General features: G+C 37.6%; 1 protein-coding gene across 1 annotated transcript in view; it reads left to right on the top strand.

Moving 5' to 3' along the window:
- Positions 1-14,289, top strand: part of PAK5 (p21 (RAC1) activated kinase 5) — a 340,402-nt gene that overhangs the window by 77,849 nt on the left and 248,264 nt on the right. The window lies entirely within an intron of this gene.

Raw genomic sequence — 14,289 nt, 5'->3', positions numbered from 1 at the left:
TAACAACAAGTCTCAATGGAGACGTTACTGGTGCCCGCTCAAGCAAATCGATGAACAACGGGATGACAGTGTTACAGTGCCATCTAAAAATAAATCCTCTTGACTTATACCTCTCTAGCAAATACTCCATTTTTCTATCCTCTTTGGAGCAACTCAGTAGAGTTATTCACATATTTCTGCAAAATTTTATCATCCCACAATATCTTATATATATATGTATAACTATTATCTATTATGATTTCTTTGTACCAAATTTAGTTTTTAAAAAACTCCTTCCTCTAAATATATTTCATCTAAACACCAGAGGTCAATTCACATGGGGAATCTCTGGCTGGTGGTTTAAAACAGATGAAAAGAAGGGGGAAAGCTGCCAGATATTTAGAGAAGAAGTGAATCCATTCCATCACCTTTGTGGAAGCATTTCAATTTACTCAGTACCTTAGATGTGCTCTTTCTAGCCCACAGCTGAGATAAAGACACATTAAGTCTGTTTAACTAGGCTTGAAGGAAAGCTTGGAGACCATTTGTTCTTTTAAATCTCTTTGGTTTGCAATTGTCAGATTCAATTTTGAGGGGAAGAGTTCAGAGTGTCATTGAAAGTAAAAACAAGGGGAAAAACTATAGCCAAGTCTGATAATTTATGTCAGAGAGTTTTCACCCTGTAGCAGTTGTAGCAGAGAAATATTTTTAGCACTGTTGGCTAAAAAGTAGAACATGATACAGGAACACCTGTGTGATTATGCAGACTGGCAGGGATGGAAAGGAATTATTAGAACCTCTGTCTCATATTGTGACGGCACAATTTATTCCATGGGTAGCCTTGCAGGAAATATTCATTCTAGTAATAATGGGAAAAAGCAAGTGTCATCTTCACACCACTGAAAATATGTCCTGTTTTATTGTCAGATAATTTAGGCCGCAGGTCATCATGCCCCCATCTGCCTGTATTTTCACTCATCTAACAAATGTTAATTGCATTATGTTTGCTATGTTGTGCTTCTGATGAGCCAGAAGTTCAGGCCTAATGAGTTAGAGCTTGCTTTTCTTGCTGTGGAGGAAGGGGGGTGCTTGTCATGGTATTCTTTAGAAAATGTTCACAAAATATTTTTGAAGGAATTCCAGGAAGGTGTCCACCACTTTGGAGGCAGAGTTTATTGTTATTAACATCTTCCTACAAAACACACCCACATAAATCAGGTAGCAGAACTAAAAATCCATGAACAACGTTTATAATACTGTTAGGTAACACTCTGTAGGTGGTTAATAAAACTAGATGGTGTGGAGCCAGAGCAACCTAACAGTGGGTAAGGTATTGCCTCAAATGCGGCTAACCTGGTTTGATCCCATATGGTCACCTAAGCCCTCCAGGAGTTATCCCTGTGTGCAGAGCCAGGGGTAAGCCCTGAGCACCACTGGATGTGGCCCCCAAAGAAACCAAAAAACTAGCTGGTATTTAAGCTCCCAAGTATGTGGACTTTTGTTAGAGTGGCTTAAATAGATAAATATCAAGGTTGATTATATAATGTGAAATTAAAAATTATTTACTTTTGGTAAATTAATCATTGCAATTTTGATATTAACAGTTTTCTCTCCTCTAAAATTTGAATGAGTAATGTTGAGGGAATAATTACAATTGACCTCAAAATGATATTTGTTACCTCCAGAACAAGAGTTCCAGAGAGCCTTTCAAGATTGGTGGAGTTATCACCAGGGATCAAGCTCCCCCATGTCCGTGTGCTGGTTATAATAACTGCCACAGGTCGGGGCATCCAGGTTCCCCACAATCATGTCTTCATGAAAGCACTGTAGCACTGTCCTCCCATTGTTCATCAATTTGCTTGAGCGGGCACCAGTAACGTCTTCATTGTAAGACTTGTTGTTACTGTTTTTCGCATATCGAATATGCCATGGGGAGCTTGCCAGGCTCTGCCATGTGGGCAGTATACTCTCAGTAGCTTGCCTGGCTCTCTGAGAAGGACCTCAAACCTAGGTCAGCCATGTGCAAGGCAAACGCCCTACCTGCTGTACTATTTTTCAAGTGCATTATCTACACAGAAGTCTGTTATACATGCAGAAGAATGTACACATCCTAAGTATACAGCTTGACATATTTTCACAAACTGAATGCATCTGGCACCAGCACCCAGATCAAGAATCAGAATATAATTAGCACTCAAGAAGTCTTTCATATGCCCCTCTTCTATAACCATCTTCTTCAAGTATAATTGGTTATATAAGCTTGAATTTCTAACTCTATAGATTAATTTTGCCTGTTGTGAATTTTAAATACAAACCACATATTAGGGAGTGTTGCTTCCTTCACTCACCATATTTATGAAATTCATAGTTTTTTCCAGTTGTAAGTTATTATCATTTCTTATAGTATTCCATTGTGTCTTTGATGGATAAATAAAGAGTAACCCGTTTGAGATTATTCAGTGTTGCAATGCGCATTCTAGTCACATCTTTTACTGATCAGCTGTGCTCAGGTTTTTTTTGGGTGTGTACATGATTTGATTTTGATAAGTCTTTCTTGAAATTCTGTGCCTAGTTTTCTCTCAAGTCTTATTGGGTCAGCCTCTTCTTCTATGCCCATCCTCTTTTTGTGGAATATGTTGGGAAAGAAAAAAAATGTGTGATATTCTGTTACAAACAGTTAGCTCCCTACACTGAATTGGGAAAATGGGGCTATTCTGTAGCATTTTCCAATGAGAATACTCTCATCATGAACAATTTCAAGATACCAGTATTTCATCAACCAGTTTGCAAAACATCTCTCCTAAGCTAGCACAAGCTGACTCTGGCATACCACTCACTCTTATTCGTTCCCCTTGTAGTTGACTTTTGCCTTTCCAGAAAAAAAATCAGAGAGTTGGAGAGGAGGAGAGCAGGTTGTTCTACAGACAGCCAGTATTATGTTGATAAAAATTGTTTTTAGGGCCTTTGTTATGAGAGATCAGTGTTAGGCTCAGGTAAGAATCCTGGTTAAGATAGCAGCTCAGTGCATAGGACTTTCTCATGCAGCCCAGGCCCCCTGTCACTCAAGTCGCTTTGCAGGGCAGCTGCTTTCAGTGCATTTAGTAGTTTATGATGCTTCTGTATTATGACACCTCATTTTGACACTCAGTCTCAATAATCACTGCTGAAGCAAAAATGAAGGACTGGATTATATATGGATTTATAAGAGCTTTAGTTCAGAACTAACTTGTCACTTCCACTCACTGTCATTGCCAAGAACCAGTTACCTGGTTCCTTCCAACTACAAAAGCAGTTGTAATGGTGGGAGATTATATGCACATTCAATGCACTACAAATGGCTGTGCCACAGAGATGTACACTCAGGAAAACATTTTTTTTTTCTCTTTTGGGTTATATCTGGTGGTACTCAGGTCTTACTTCTGACTGCATTTAGGAATTACTCAGCGTGCTTGGGGATGGTATGGAATGCCTGGGATTAACCTGCGTTAACCATGTGCACGGCAAGTGTCCTACCCACTATATCATATATACATTCACTGACATTTGTTATTTTTAAAAGCTTATTTTGATTCATTTATGTATATTTCCCTACTTGCATATATTTTAATTACTCTAGAAAAACAAATGAGTAATGTACTTACCAAATACCAAATTATTTATTAATAATAAGATTTTCTAAAAAAATAGAAATACTTTATTACAAAATGTCAGTTCTAATGACTGTTTTCAATTGTGAGTTAAGGGCTGGAGCAATAGCACAGCAGCCTTGCCCAGGGCGAACCTGGGTTCGATTCCCAGCATCCCATATGGTTCCCCGAGCACTGCCAGGAGTAATTCCTGAGTGCATGAACCAGGAGTAATCCCTGTGCATCTCTGGGTGTGACCGAAAAAGCAAAAGAAAAAAATCAATATGTGAGTTAATAGTTTTTATGCTGTTTCTAATGTATTGAATAACTGAAGCTAATGCTTATTTTGCAAACAGTAATAATCGAGATAAGAGTCATTAACATGTGAATAACACTGAATTAAAGATGGATGGACAAGAGACTATTCACATAATCTAAAGTGTCACTCATAATATAAACAAAGAAAAAGATAGCACAAGAATGGAGATATTTGACAGACATTGGCCTTTGGCAGGGGGTCGGAGGGCAGTGGACACACAGTGGCACTGAGAACTTACCCCTGGCTCTGAGCTCATGGATAACTACTGGTAGTGGGAGGGATATGGGGACCTTTGGTTGTGGAAAATGTGCACTGGTGGAGGGATGGATGCTTGATCATTGTATGACTGAAACTCAATCATGAAAGCTTTGTAATTGTATTTCACAGGGATTCAATAAAAAAATTTAAAAAAAAAAGGAATCATGCTGACCAATTGCTCTAGATGTTCTGATTTGAGTCCTGGAAAGCTATATTGGGCATTACTGGGATAATTGGGATAAGTTGGGGGGATATTGTAGACAATATTAGATAATAATACATCAATGTTAAGTTTCCCAAATGTGATTATTGTATTGCCACAATACAATACAATACAATACAAATTTTACCCAGTAAAAAAGAAAATGGCTTTGTGCAATGAGAAATTTGTTAAATACTTTCTAGTTTAGTGTCATATCTGTAATTTTCAAATAATTCCCTGTAAATTATATGCATATATTTACATATGTGTATAATTATGTACAAACAGACACACATATCTATACAGCTGATTCTTGAACAACATGAGTTTTTGTTTGAACATGAGTTCGAATCATATGAAAGCTTCACTTGTACTCGGATTTTTTTAAATTAAATACAGTATAATGTTGTGAATGTATTTTTATGATTTTAATAATACAAAGTACATATAACAATAAAATGTGATCATGAGTAGTTTGTGTTTTCTGCAAGGTCAAGATCAGGTATTAGTAGTTTTCTTTTGGAGGAGTTAGAATATTTTGTGGGTTTTCAACTGTGCGGAGATTTCTGCCCCTAACTTAGGCATCAAATGAACCTGCAAAAAGAGACAGAGAGGGAGAGGAAAAAAAGCAAATTTGGCAAAATATTAACCAGTGATAAATGTAGTTAAGATGACCATGATTCTTCCACTAGAACATTTTTATGGTTTTGTTGAGAAGCAAGGAAGTTGAAAATGAAGAAAATACTCTTTATTCCCCTTTATTCCACTTGTTCTATAGCTTAATTTATTGTATTTAATTTTATGGCTTTATTTTATAATATTTTGGCAAAGCATTAGTCTTATTGGGGTCAAATTCACTTTAGTTTTTAAATCCGTATTTGCTTGGTAACCAGAAAAAGATTGAACCTCAAAAATAAGGATTTTTTTTTAATGAGTAGTGTCTCCTAAGTAGTGAGCAGGAGGCCTGGGCATCTCTGCCAGGTGTTCTTGGCCAACAGTACCAGGGATTCAATGTTGACTTCCAAGGATGTTATGCTGCTCAGGACCTACAGTAGGAATTTCCCAGGTCACTATAGTGGTAATTTGAAACCTTGGGAGTTACACCAAGTGTTGCTTGGGGGCCTCCAAGACAGCATCAGAAATATTGAGGGGGCTATGAGGTGCAGGGATCAAAGCAGAATTGGTGACATCATGCTAGATAAGAGCTTTAGCTCTTATGATGTCTCCAGCCCCAAGAAGAGGAATCTTACCAATCGTGACCCTGTCCCGATTAAGCCTAGAACAAAAGAATGAGCTCCCCAGAAGCAAAGACCTTAAGTGTATTTGGATTAACTAAGGTTCATACCTGGAAAGGAGTGTGTGTGTGTGTGTGTGTGTGTGTGTGTAATGAAAAAGCCGGTGATATCAGCAAAAGGAAAACTAAATATGTTCCTGTTTATCATTTCTGTCAGTTCAGATCGACTCAATATCACCCCAAATTGGAGAAAAATCTTTATCTAAGCTTTGAATGATAGTACCGATACTTTATGTGGTTCTGCTGTAAGGAGAACTACTTAGCATAAACTGCACTGCTAGATGAATGAGCTGTCACTTTAGAATAGGCCCTATAATTTCATAGAAGAGTATCAGTGTCAGGTGAATTGATTCAGATGATGAACTTCAATAAGACCCTGAACTCAGGTAAATATGCATTTTTCTCTAGCCTGGAAAATCGTGAAATTCTTTGTTGCAAATTTGCGGACACTCTTTGATCATTCTGTCAGAAGTAGGTTGATGGATTTGTAGAATTGATATTGACACTTAACACTCCTTTTATGAGTCCAAATCTGAAGGGAGCACAACAGATCTGTGTGGGATGGTTTTGCTGAGAATTGAAAACAAGAGCCTTTTTGTGGTTTTTAAGAATGGATTATTGATAAACTAATTATTCTGCCCTTAATATTGAGACTTCTGATAAGTAGTATAGAAAAATAAATGGCAATATTTTCGAGTGTTTTGATTATTTTCTCATAGCTTTGAAAAGAACTTTGAAAATTACCTTTCTCTTTAAAAATTTTTCCTATTGTTTATGTTTCCCTGGTCTTTCAGTCTGTCCCCGTTTCTTTCTTTTGGTCCTGGTTTTTGAAATAAAAACAGAAAGATAAAATGACATCCTATTTGCTATACATTTGCTCATATAATTGAAAATTTTTGCCACAGTTACAGCTAGAACCACAGGGAAAGTGTATCAATCTTGTATGGTTTAATTAAAAGTATTTAAATAAACTTCAGGTAAAATTGAGGGCAAGCAATACCTCTCCTTAGAGAAGCTGCTAATTGCAATAAAAGCTGTATACTTACATAAAGGTCTTAATTTTACTAAATGATAGATAGATGTTGAGAATGAAGTGATTGGTTTGCATGAAGACCTAAACATAACCTTAACATATAGCTTTCAATAGTCCCTTATTGGGCTGGAGTGATAGCACAGCGGGTAGGGCATTTGCCTTGCATGCGGCCGACCCGGGTTCGATTCCTCCATCCCTCTCGGAGAGCCTGGCAAGCTACTGAGAGTATCCTGCCCGCATGACAAAGCCTGGCAAGCTGCCCATGACATATTCAATATTCCAAAAACAGTAATAACAAATCTCACAATGGAGATGAACAACGGGAGGACAGTGCAACAGTACAGTCCCCTATTGTCTTGTAAGATCTCTTAGTGGCCCAACATTCTATCACCAGGCAGCATTGTCTCCCTTCCTCCAGGGAGGTATTCCCAGCTGTGTTTGGGCAAATGATGTAACAGCATTACTGAGGTGCTTCATAAAAGATCTCTACTTGGCACCAGGAGTGTCTCTGTTGTGGGGCATGTGCCACGGCACCAACTACCCTACAACTAAGTATTTAAGATAGTTGTTCGGAGCAAGGCTACTCAAAGTGTCATCCAGGCTGCAGAGCAACACAGTCAGCTCGAAGCTTGTTAGCGTGCTAATTCGTGAATCCTACGTACTGACTCAGAATCCTCTGGGCTTGGGACTCAGGATTGTGTGTTTTAATAAGCTCTCCAGATAATTCTTTGAAATCTGACAGCCTTAGCTTTGCAATAAGTAAGAGGCAGCAACCAGACCGATAATTGAAACTTTCTCTAAAGATAATAAGTTGTTTCCTGACACCAAAAGGACAAAACTGATTTGTAAGGTATGATAAGTAGGTTACTACAAGTTTATGTGTGCTACAAAGAAAATTCCTTAAGGAATGGCATTTTATGTATAATGAAGATGTACCTTTATTACTATGAATATTTTTACATAGTTACAAAGTTGTTCATGATTGGGTTTCAATCATACAATGTTTTAACAGCCATCACTCACCAGTATATATTTCCCCTGCCAGTGTACCCAGTTTCCCTTAGCATGGCATTATAATCAGATACCTAAGAGTGGTTAAAGGTGTTAAAATAAGTGGAGTGGACAAAACTAGATCCTGTAGCATCTTGTATAACTACAGGGCCTTTAGATAGTCCCCTAGCCTGGATTTCCAAGACTGTATCACAGACATTTTCAGTTTACTGAAAATGTCCTCATTTGATTTTTCCCCCATACTGTATACTTGCTTCTCATTGAGATTTCTTGGGAGTTAAGCAAAGATTACATTAGTGTCTAATCTTTCAAGGGATTATGTTAAAACTGGAATCACAAAGGATTCCATCCTTTTTGGAAACAGAATTAAATTCAGTGACAAAGACTTTCTGTGTTGTTAAAAGCGTTGCTGCCTTTCTTTTCCTTAAACGTGTCCCCCCAGCAGAAGACCATATAGCAAAGAAAGACTGCCAAGTGTCTAAAGTTTTTTTTTGTTGGCCTTACGGGGTTTCTCCTGTAAGGACAAGACATATTTTAACCCAATGTACTTCTATGTTCAATTTTATTTCCCCAAATTCAGTGGTGTGCTTGTAAATGTTTAGCAACTTACTTTTTTATGGCACAAGTGAAGGGCAAACTATAGCATTGATTTAACATTGTGATTTAAGTACTCCTACGATTTCAAGTCATCAGTAGAACTGGATAAGAGATAGACAACTGGTTGACACTTCTTGTGAAAGCTGACCTCAATATACCACTGCGGAAAGCCTCTTTTCCCGGTGCTCATGAAATTGAGTTCGCCATGGACAGGACTAGGAGGGAGAATTTATGGATGAAGTACAGAGTAAGAAGTCAGAAGAGAGTCAGTGCTGCCGATCTTTAGAAAATGAGAAAATTCATGTTTGAGCTTTCTCTTTTCCATGTGAAGTGTTGGTCCCTTGTGAACTGTAAAATGTTGGGTTTTCTATTAAATAGTCTAGCAAGTTCACTGCAGAGCATAAAGCTAAAATGAACATCACACCTTATGATTTTGGAGAAACAACTTAGTTATATTCATATTCCAAGCTTGTCTTCCCTAAGAGCACAAAGTATGTATGCATGTGTAGTTCAGCTTTGTCCTAGCATGCATTAGTTCCCATAGGAAATTGTGAAAGAGCCTGCAATCCAAGTAAGATTGTGAAGTAGCTTTCCACACCAGCATAGCTTCTGAAGCAAAACTCTTCCTCGAAGAATCCTTATATATATATGTACATATCTATTTATATACATATACATAATATCATATAGATTCTGTTATAAGTATTAATAGATTACAAGACAGCAAATATAAATGTTTGCTTTTATTAGTACCTCAAGTCCAATATGTTCTTGCTCTTTTTACCATGGACTGTAGCACTGTAGCACTGTCCACCCGTTGTTCATCGATTTGCTCAAGCAGGTACCAGTAACATCTCCATTGTGAGACTTGTTGTTACTGTGTTCGGCATATTGAGTTCCTCAGGGGTAGCTTGCAAGGCTTTGTTGTGTGGGTGTAATACTCTTGGTAGCTTGCCAGGCTCTCCGAGAGAGGCAGAGGAATCAAACCAGGGTCAGCCACATGCAAGGCAAATGGCTATGCTATCGCTCCGGCCCTAATAGTTTAAAGTATAGTGATGTTCAGTTTCACACTATAGTCACTATTGTATATGAATCGAGATTTTATTTTTATTTTAATTTTTTTATTAGTGAGACATCATGAGGTACAGTTGCAGACTTACACATTTTTGTGCTTGGGTTTCAGTTATACAATGATCAAATACCCATCCTTCCACCAGTGCCCATTTCCCACCACCACGGATCCCAGTATCTCTCCCACCCCCCATTCCCCCCATCCCACCCTGCCTCTGTGGCAGGGAATTCCCTTTTGTTCTCTCTCTCTTATTGGGTGCTGTGGTCTGCAAAAGAGGCAATGGGTGACAATCATGTTTGGTCTATAGTCTACTTTCAGCATGCTTCTCCCATCCTGGGAGGATCCTCCCAACACCTTTATTTGGTGTTCCCTTCTCTATCTGACCTCCCTTTTCCCCTACCATGTGTGGTTGGCCTTCAAGCCATGGAGTAAAATTCCTGGTACTAATCTTGGCCATTCTTGGGTGTTAGTCTCCTATTTTGTTATTTTATGTTCCCCAGATGAATGCAATCTTTCTATGTCTATCCCTTTCTTTCTGAGTCATTTCACTTAACATGATACTTTCCATGTAGTACCACTTTTATGCGAATTTCGTGACTTTGTCTTTTTTAATAGCTACATAGTACTCCATTGTGTAAATGTACCAAAGTTTCTTTAACCATCATCTGTTCTCGGGCACTCAGGTTTTTTCCACATTCTGGCTATAGTAAAGAGTGCTGCAATGAACAAACAATTGCAGATGTCACTTCGACTATACATTTTTGCCTCTCTGGTACATATTCCCAGGAGTGGTATTGCTGGGTCAAATGGGAACTAAATTTCTAATTTTTTGAGAATCATCCATACTGTTTTCCAAAAGGGCTGAACCAGTTGGCATTCCCACCAACAGTGAAGGAGTGTCCCTTTCTCGCCACATCCACGCCAGCACTGGTTGCTTTTGTTCTTGTGGATATGGGCCAGTCTCTGTGGTGTGAAATGATATCTCATTGTGGTTTTGATCTGCATCTCCCTGATGATTAATGATGTGGAGCATTTTCTCATGTGCCTTTTAACCATTCGGATTTCTTCTTTGTGAAAGCTTCTATTCATTTCATCTCCCCATTTTTTGATGGGGTTGGGTGTTTTCTTTTTGTGGAGTTCAACCAGTACTTTGTATATCCTTGATATCAACCCCTTGTCGGATGTGTATTTGGCGAATATCCTTTCCCATTCTGTAGACTGTCTTTTTATTTTGGTCACTGTTTCTTTTGAGGTGCAGAAGCTTCTTAGCTTAAGATAGTCCCATTTGTCTATCTCTGTTTTCACTTGCTTGGCCAGTGGCGTGACATCTTTGAAGATACCATTAGCTTCTATGTCATGGAGGGTTTTTCCAACTTTTTCCTCAGTGTACCTTATGGATTCCTGTCTGATGTTGATGTCTTTAATCCACTTTGATCTTACTTTTGTACATGGAGTTAGGCAGAGATCTGAGCCCACTTTTTTGCATGTAGCCGTCCAGTTTTGCCAGCACAGTTTATTAAAGAGGCTTTCCCTGCTCCACTTCATTTTTCTTGCCCCCTTACTGAAGATTAGATGCTCGTATGCTTGGGGGGAGATGTCAGTATTGAATCGATATTTTTTTTAAGAAAGTGTACTGATTTATTTATTACAACCAAAATATTTGGAGAGATGAAGAAAGAAATTAAAGGAGAAGTTTAACAAAAAATAATCTCAAGGAAGCTCAATAAGACTAAATATAAAAATTCTCTTGTAAGACCTGAAATTTAGATAGTTTTTTTCTTAATGTTTTTATTTGTTTATACAGTTCTTCTTTGAACCAGGCACAATTTTATACGCTGTGACACTTTATAAGAAACAAGGGCATGGAACTCACATTTTGGTGGAAAGGTAGAGCATTTTCTGAAACCCAAATAAATAAGTGCTGTGAAGAACAGATTGTTCTTTATTTTTAGACCAATTTTCAGACCAGTTTCTGGTTCACAGAAAAATTAAGATCAGGGTAAAGAGATTTTTCATATATCCTCTTCTTTAAACATGCTGACTGGCTTTCCAATTAGTGTGCATTTTGTTTCTACTGTTGGACCTCAAATATCACCACCCAAAGTTCATGGTTTTCAGTAGCAAACGATATTTGTAGTATATTATTAGACTACTTACTTTAATCAAATGCCATATGTAAAAATCAAAATATGTGTTAAAGAAAATAAACTCGATAGTGATTATTTAAAATATTTCTTAAAGGAGGATTTCCCATGCTTCACCTGAAGCTTCCTTTAATTAAGGAGAAACTTGGTTTAGAATGTATTTTGAAATTAATTTTTAGGTGACATGTGGAGATTTGCCTGTGTGATAAAATGACTAGGAGGGTGTTTACACTACCATATATTAAATCCTGAATGTCTGATTTATGAGTAATTCAAACAACATACTTCCCCACTGGCTGTCAGATACATGACTAAATTATAGTTTGTAACACCATCCTTCTAGAAAACTTAATAGAGTTTTGTAAAAGATCTGCCAGCACAGGAGGTTAAAGGCTTTATATGTCCATATTTCCATTTGAACTCGAGGAGCTATTTATTTGTGTTGCTAATGTGAACAAGGCTATGGTTTCTCTATTAATTAAAGTGGTTATATTCATTAGGTGAAATGTGAAAGTGTTTAATAATTTAAAAGACTTGATGTTTTCAAAGCATAATTGACTCTTGAGACACTAAAGAAAGGTTAATTTGAAACATTGGAAACTGCAAAGATTTTCCTGCAGCTGATTGCATATGTAGGATGTTTCTGAAGTCATAATATACTATGGTGGGGCCATCATTTCTATAAGATTTAACTAGCAGAGTATAATAATGTTGAGTGTTTTATTACATAATAGTTGCATATATTGAGTACAGACATTTTGTTTGACTATTGGAATCAAGTGAATGTAACTGTAATCAGAAGGATTGCATTTACTTTTCAAATATTTTTAACATAGCAGATTGGGCCAGTTGATTGAGATCTTAAGATGCTTAAGATCACGCATTTTATTTTCATATTTAGTTTCCTGGGATATATTGCTTCCTAAAACTTCTTAAACCACTTTCCAGGACACAAGGGTAGTATTGAGTCACTTTTTTTTAATGGTTGGGTGTAAAATATTAAACTGATAGAGGATCTCTTTAAACAAAAAGAAACCTCCTGCAAGAGAATTAGATTAGAGAGTTGATAGAAGTCTTGAGTGTCAGACTTTAAAACAGTCAAATGGCATTTATTCTAAGGGTAAATATGGATTGTGTACAGAGCCAATTTATGGATTCTTACATAAATGACTTACTGAAAGAGCACTCTCTAGATTAAGTTGTATAACAAGGAAATATTGGGGGGTGGAGAGATAGTACAATGAGTAAGGTACTTGTCTTGCATGTGGCCAAACCAATTTTGATCCCTGGCATCACATTTGTTCTCCTGAACATGACCAGGTGTAATCCCTGAGCAAAGAGCCAGGAGTAAGTTCTGAGCAGTTCTGGGTATGGTCTCAAAATTAAGAGAAATAAGACATAAAATGGAGCCAAGCACAAATTATAATTCAAGTAATGTCTAGTCTTCCTTGATACTTCTAGAATCTCTGATCTTAAATATCTTCTGAAAATATTTATTTGTACCTTGAGATAAAGGTTTAACCTTCTATCCTTCTCATTCAATCAAATCATTCATTGACTGTGAGGACCCTCTCGACAGAGCTCAGTATTCTCGAGTAATGATGTTCTTGTAAATGTTCTCTCTAAGGAAAGTACAACCTTACTTAGAGCAGCAGTCATTTTTCATGGTGTAACTACTTTCTATGGCATAATTCCAACTATCAACTTAAAGTTATCCAAAGTGCAATTCAGAAGAAACATGCATCATAAGTTCTCATGAGCTAATATGAGTGGGGTCCAGGAAATCACTGCTCCCAAGGTCTTCCTGGAGTGGTACTTTCTGGCTGCCCTGAGCAGTTCTTTGGAGAAAGAGGTACTTGTATGCAATACTCCCAGAAGTTAATGGATAGTGTATTGGTTCACAATAGAAGATCTGGGAAACATCTTTTAGAGGTTGACATGTTAGAGAACATGGTAAGCATCATACAGAAGGGAAAGGAAGGTCAGTGAACAACTTACTCTCCACCCTACCCCCAATATTTGATTAACCTGTTCTTATATCACTCACTCAAAATGTAAAATCTTGAAGAAGGTATAACTTTGTCCTACTTAATACATATGCCATCCTCTGTTTATAATGGGACAGGATGAGGAAAATGTAGTCCACTGTACTTGAGTAGTAAATAAAGAGACTCTAACTCTTACAAGCCCATATAAAACAGGGGGAACCATCCATAGTCACTTTGGGAGTGATTTCCATTGAGGAAGTGGGAAACTCTTAGTGATGGGAAATGGAGGCTGCATAGTATCAATGACAAATATCTACTACAGGTGGAAAGAAGTACAGATCAATATTTGTGACCCATGTAGTACAGGATGGCAGAATTATAATGAAAGAACTAACGTTTATCAAAAATATTTTACTTAATGCTAATACTTCTTTGCCAGTGATTGTTTTAGCTATGGCATATACTGGGGCAGAAGTTGTTGGTTGCCTCCCCACTGTCTTTTCTCCCAGCTTCTTCCTTGATGGCAGACTATGACTGCCATTAAAAAAATCAATAATGTGGGCTGGAGTGATAGTATAGTAGATAAGACACTTACTTTGTACATGGATGACCTGGGTTTGACACTTGGCACCACCTGCTGAATTCAGAGCCAGGAGTAAGCCCTGAGCACTGCTTGGTATGACCAAAAACTAAAAAGAAAAAAGAAACTCTAAAAATTGCTAGGCAGTGACTTTCCCAGAATTATCAGCCTGTACGACATAAGTAT

This window comes from Sorex fumeus, unplaced genomic scaffold (genome assembly GCF_029834395.1).
Source record: "Sorex fumeus unplaced genomic scaffold, SorFum_2.1 ptg000044l, whole genome shotgun sequence".
NCBI lineage: Eukaryota > Metazoa > Chordata > Mammalia > Eulipotyphla > Soricidae > Sorex > Sorex fumeus.
The sequence above is the reverse complement of the archived record's forward strand: the minus strand, read 5'-3'. Positions and strand labels throughout refer to the sequence as shown.